The following is a 6,846-nucleotide window of genomic DNA, read 5'->3' on the forward strand; positions in this document are numbered from 1 at the left end:
ACTTATTCCATGGGGTCATCATTGCATGTATTTCCATGCTCATTGCTTATTGCATACGTTCTTGCCAGAATACAGTTTATGCCCATATGCATGTTATTCCAGTTACATGAGAGTGGCAGTTGTGTTACTTCTTCCTTGTTCATGTGAAAAGACCCAGTCTATGCCAGAGGAGCTGCAACTGCTTCCCATACCAGTTTTAACCCAGTTTTCAGACAGTAGGCCCAGCTGACCTCTCCTCCTTTTGCTTCTTGAGGCAAGCCACAAGATAGGTTCCTTCTGCTGGACCACTGCTCTGACGCCTATGCTTTCCTTAGCAGAACTTCATTTGATGTGTGGTTGTGTAAAACACACTTGCTGCCTAGAATGTTATTGGCTCTCTCTGCTGTCATAGGCATAGCAAATATCTTTCAAGCCAGCAGACGTTTCAGAATAGCATTGCTCTTGTTCTAGTAAGTCTGCAAAGAATGTTAGAAGACGGGACCGGCGATGTCTCTTGCTCAGGCCTTTAGGACCGCCAGCAGAGAAGAAGGAAGGCAACAACCATAGAGTCAGTTAGATAGATAGGCTGCTATCAGTCTCCTTCCTGCCAGGGGAACTTCCTTCCTTCCCTGCTCTCCCCCTCCTCTGTCTCTTCTTCCCTGCTTGCACCAGGAAGAGGCAGCATGGTGTCTCCTCCTGAGAGAGATGGCCTACTTTCTATCTAAAGCTGTCTTTAGCTAGTTAGATCAGTTATTCGTTATCTCTCCACTAAACTTATGTAAATATATTTCTTTAGATAAATAAAGTTATTGGTTCTCTAACTTGGATGAGAGCTTTCTGCGTGCAGTTTGTTTAGTTAACGTGCCTTAACTAAAACCCAGTGAAGAATGCCACACCCACCAGAAAGTAAAGAGTGTTTTGTTTTATCTGCTGTTCCCTTAATGACCCCTTTTTCCTGCCTTATATGGTTTTTATTTGCTGTATTTTGTTTTATAAATGTATTTTTCGTTCTGTTTTTAATTGTTTATGATGCATTTTATTATGCTGTTTTAAAGGTTAGCTGCACTGATGGTCCTGATTGCACAGGAAGGGAGGGGTACTGTCCCCACCCCATTAAAGAGTTGTGCTCTCAGCACAACAGGGAGTGGTGCTGTTACCCACATTAGTTTCTGTGTCAGACCTGTCACATGGACAGTATTCCTTGAATATAAAAATCCTAAAACACAGCTTCAAGATTAAGAAGGGATTGTTTGAGTCTGTTGTATATATGGGTCCAAGTCTAACACAATAGACTCTCTAAAGGAACAGAGGGAAGGGAGACAAGCACTTAATCATCAATTAACTTTATTACATTATTCCAGGTACTGAAAAGGTTAAAGTATATAACAGCGAACTTTTATAATAGTACAACAGTAATTTATTTATAGCAGTCCAATAAAACCTTTCATTTTTCCTGGAAGTGACATCAATCATCTCTAGGAATCACCAGAAACTCTATGGCAGAGTTTGTAGTGATTCTAAGAGATGTAACATTTCAACATTTCCTGAGAAATGTTGTCAGGCTGTCATTGACAGCCACCCCACATGTCCACACACCCCAGTGTCCTGTTGTTTTTCAGGCCAAGCTGACTGGGCCACAAGGAATCATCTTGAGCTCTCAAATATTTCCTCTGGGCCCTCACAAAGTACTTCATAGCCTTGGACCCTTGTATCTGCAAGACCAACTCTCTTATGCTCCAACAGAATAACTCTACTCATCCGAACAGGGTCTTCTGCAGGTCCCATCCTACAAATTGCTACGATTGACAACTGCCTATGCATATGCATTCTCTGTTGCGACCCCCACCTTATGAAATGGCCTGCCTGATGAGGTTAGGAGGACTCCCACTGTCCTGGCATTCTGCAAACTATGCAAAACTGAATTAATCAGGGGAGAGCATTTTTACAACAATAATAGGGCTACTTTATAATAGAATGCTTCAGGAAGTTGTTTTAATAAAGGAACTGTGGACTGTACTCCTGCATGTGGTATATACTATCTGTTGCTATATATATTATTATGAAAATTCTGCATCATTTAGCTTCTTGTGTTAAAACTTATTCTTTGTCTTCAGTTTTGTTTCCAATTTCATTTCAGAGTCCTGCTTGGTTTCAGATTTCCGCAATCCTAACCCTATTATTTTGCCTATTGGATGTCCCATCCTGTGGATTGCATTCACTTACAGTATGTAATCAGCCTTGAGTCTCAATGAGAGAGGCTAGCTATAAATAATGCATGTAAGTATATATATACCCAGACTTCATATAGAAATAATCCATATCCTAGTTATATCTTATTCTAAGTGCTCAAGGCCCCTGGGCACTTGGAATTTTGTCTCCTTGGACTCTCTGCCACTTTGGTTCTGGAGACTAAAACTGTTGGGAAAATTGGCACAATGGCAATTTGTGAGAAATTCTGGTGTCCCAATAGTTCCATTGGCAGCTGGTGAACATGTTCGGCTGTGCGTGTGGTTTCCTAAATCAGAGGCAGCTTCTACATTCTCAAATTCTACTTGTTTCTCAAAAAATGCACTTCATTAATGTTTTGATACATTTTTATTGTGTTTGTGCTTCTTTGTGATTTAAGCTATGGGTGATTTTATGTTACTGTTTTTCTAGTACAAGGTTTACTATGAATTTTGGCATAGACAATGTAATGTTAATTATTTGATTCATTGTTTCTTTTAGCTGTATTTCAGATTTCTGGTTAGTTTCAGATTTCTGCAATCCAAATCCAATTGCATTGCTTATTGGACGCATTGTATTAACTTACATTGCATAATCCGCCTTGTGTCAGTGAGAAAGGGCAGTTTGTAAGCAACATAAATAAATAAAAACAAAGTATGTTTATTGTGTCCCCATTTTATTAGCATCTTTATTTTAAAGAAATCTAATCCTGATACTGGCACAGAACGAGATATTTATTTATTCAAAACGTTCAAAAACTTACCATTCTCCTAGATTAACTGGGCCCTAAGGTGGGTAATAATAATATAAATGATATAAACCTTAATTCTTTAAAAAAATTAAAACAGTCACTAGGAAAGAAAACCAGGGAACCCAGAAGGCAATCATCATGGAGAGAAAAAGGCCTTTCTAAAGAGTTCCATCCTACAGGCTCAAAGAGATGCCAATTTTCTAACTTTTTCTGGAAGTTGGTTCAATAGTAGAAATGGGCACGAACCAGAAAAAAACCGAACCACGTGATTCGTGGTTTGTCATGTTTCAAGAACCACAAACCACAAACTTACAAACCTGCCCCGGTTTGTGAACTGGTTCGTTTTGTTCATGAAAACGTCACTTCTGGGCCAGCAAGTCACCACTTCCGGGTCAGCAGAAGGTCTGCAGAAAGCCCATCCACCGTTGTCTAGGAAACTGATTGATCGGTGCCAAGCTGTCTGCAATGATGAACTGAAAAATGAACCAAACGAATCGCCCTAAAGTTCATGATGGTTTATCAAAAATGGGCTCTGATGAACTGCTGGTTCGCAAACCACGAACCACTCTGGTTCGTGCTGAACTTTGGTTCATATTTTGGTTCGTACCCATCTCTATTCGATAGCACTAGAGCAGCCATTAAAAAAACACACGAGTGGATAGCAGCTAAGGTTGCCATTTGCCCAGCCCCAGCCTCCTGCCCTAAAGAAAATCAGTAGTTGGAGGAAAAAATGGCCAAACATTGACCTCCAGAGAACAATGATCTAAGAATTCACCCTCCTAGTCTCTTTAGCATAGACTGTATTGTAGGAGAGGCAGTCTAAAGTATTACCTGCAACATTCAGACCTAATGGCTGGCACATGGATTATGGAAGAGGAAAGAGTATAGTGAGTGAGCCAGTGGGGTCACTGCCCTGCAAACATACTAAATGTTCTTGTGAAACGTACCCCAGTTCTGAACGCTGAGGAGCAGGTAAGACAGCGAGTGGGCAGCTGCCATTGCTACCAAACCAAGTTTCCTTATGAAATTCCTGGCACAAAGCCACAACTATTCCTGCATCGTGGGACTCATTATTGTATTGTTATGGATAGAGTCAGTGCAGTAAGGTTTCAGGAGAGCAGGAAAATCAGCAATTAAAGGAGGGGCAGGAGGGAGAATCTCTTCCAAACCAATCTAAAGGTACAGGCTCACTTTTCTTCATTTCATCAGAGGAGATCAAACCCTGTTTGGAAAGCTGCGCCTCCCCCCCCCAAGTACTCAGAAAACAGCTCCTACTTCCGTTTTGCTGTCTTTCTGCATTTTAATTCTCCACCTTATTAAAATTCATTATTTCTCTGATTTTTGAGACCCTCATTCTTCCAGACAGTCAAAGCATTGCAGAGCTTGCATGTGCGACCTTTTTTCACCTGCATATGTAATTGAAGTGCCTGAGATGCTGGTATGCAGGGGTGACTTTTGAAATGAGAGGAAGGGAGGGAGAGGTGAGAGATCAGTGCACGATTTGAATCCCTCAAAATATCGGTGGTAGTGGGAAGAGAACATCCTTCAAATTGTTTCCTGTTTATTTATTTTTTACCTAATTACTCTGACAGCAAGCTAATTGGTAGATGCTGTACTGAACATTAAAGGTAGGTCACATGAATATCTTATAAGGATCATCGGCCTGTCAAAATCAGTCTTGTCTCCTCTGTCTGGTATTCAGTCTCAAGTTCAGGTTGTTCACACCTTTTGTTTAACCACAGGTGCTAGGGATTGAACATGGGACCTTCTGCATGGAAATCAGATGCTTTTCCATTGAGTCAGACCATTGTCTACTCTGACTGGCAGCACAATCTCAGGTTAGAGGTATTCTGCATTACCTACTCTCTGATCCTTGTAACAGGAGATGCCGGTGATTGAAGCTGGGATGTTCTCCATCCAAAGCAGATGCTGTACCACTGAGCCACGGTCCTTTCCCAGATGCTTTACAGAACATTTAAATTCCACAACCCTTATTTAGAATGAAGAGTAGACAGGAGGTTGGAACAAAGATGAGCAGAAAGAATAAGAAGTTTATTAGCAATTAAAAGTTTTTGATAATACAGCATCATCAATGGCACTTTATAGAGCAATTTAAGTTTTAAAAAAAGGACAAGCCCCTACCTGAAGATCTTACAAGACTGACAGAAACAATGAATGCATGTCAGCCAGTGCAGAGAGACAGTGTCTCTTCCATGAAGAAAATAGAGGGTCAGGCTCACTATTTGAGTTGGACTGTGGGTTTGACTGGATAGGGGGCAGTAGATGCACAGCTGATGGGAGGGAGGTGGGCCACCACTCAGCAGTAGAGCATGTGCCCTGTGTACATTGGAAAGTCCCATATCAAAACAAATGATCAATGGGTTGTAGCACCTTCCCTAAAAGGAAAAGTTAAGTACACCTGGCACCTGGATCTCAAATAACAGGACTCCTACATTCCTCTTAGTGTGTGTCTTTAACCATTAGACCTATCTAATGTGGGAGGTAATGTCTCCTCCAAAGCAAATGCCTTACCAACCAATGTCATCTCTGTCTTGTCGGATTCAGCTCGTTCTGTCTTTGCCACCTGACCATGATAATCAGGCATTGGCCCAGAGAAAAGACAATATGATCCAGTGGCTTATATGATGATAGATAAATCTGAGTGTCATCTGCATACTGATGGGTCTTATGCATGTCTGGGGGAACAGGTCCATTGACCCATGGCACTGCTTTGTCCTGCCCTCTGAGGCATCTAGGCACCCGTGATCATGCCACTTTCCTGGTTTTCCTGACCCTGGGGTGGGGGTGGGGTTGTCCCCCTCTTTCAGTACACCACTTCCACCAATTGCCCTTTGCAGTAGTTATCCTCTGAAAGGATCAGCGGTCTCAGAGCCCATTCCCTGTACTGACTTTGTAAAGCCCCACCTCATGCCTGCATCTTCTACTATGCAGCATCTGATGACCAGAGGGACAGCTTACAGCACTTGTGTACCACTGGGGGATTAGCAATTAGCCAACATCACCTCCTTCTCCTGACACCCATTTCAAACTGCGTTTTTGAATTGTGGCGGTCTATGTGATACAGAGAACAACTACCTGCATTCAAAATTATAAAGCATTTATTAAAAAGAAAATGACCACATTCATACTCTTAGCACAGCAACAGATTGGACAAGGAATCCAAAAGAAAGGTATAAACATGGAGTTCCTCTGGTTGGTTGTTGTGGATTTTCCAGGCTGTATAGCTGTGGTCTTGGCATTGTAGTTCCTGACGTTTCACCAGCAGCTGTGACTGGCATCTTCAGAGGTGTAGCACTGAAAGATAGAGATCTCTCAGTGTCAAACTGTGGAGAAGATGTTTATATCTACTCAGGAAGGTGGGTTTGGGTTGTGTCATCCTGTAAGAGTTTCCCAGGGTGTGGAATACTAATGGAATGTTAATGCTTCACTGTATCCTGAGGAGGTTCTTTTGCATATGGATTGGTGCTTGATATGCTAATCTTATCTCTAGGGCTATTGTAAGATGTAGAGTATTTTGTTAGCCTGGTGTTTTTCAGGACTGGAAACCATGCTCTATTCATTCTTAAAGTCTCTTCATTCCTGTTGAAGTTGTGCTTATGCTTATGAATTTCAGTGGCTTCCCTGTGCAATCTGACAAAGTAGTTGGAAGTGTTGTCCAGTATTTTAGTGTCCTGGAATAAGATACTGTGTCCTGTTTGAGTTAGGCTATATTCAGCCACTGCTGATTTTTCAGGTTGGCCAAGTCTGCAGCGTCTTTTATTCTTGTCTGGATGCTACGCTGTGTGGTCCCAATGTAAACTTGTCCACAGCTGCAGGGTATGTGGTATACTCCTGCAGAGGTGAGGGGGGTCTCTACTGTCTTTTGCTGA

This window comes from Eublepharis macularius, chromosome 1, assembly GCF_028583425.1.
Source record: "Eublepharis macularius isolate TG4126 chromosome 1, MPM_Emac_v1.0, whole genome shotgun sequence".
NCBI lineage: Eukaryota > Metazoa > Chordata > Lepidosauria > Squamata > Eublepharidae > Eublepharis > Eublepharis macularius.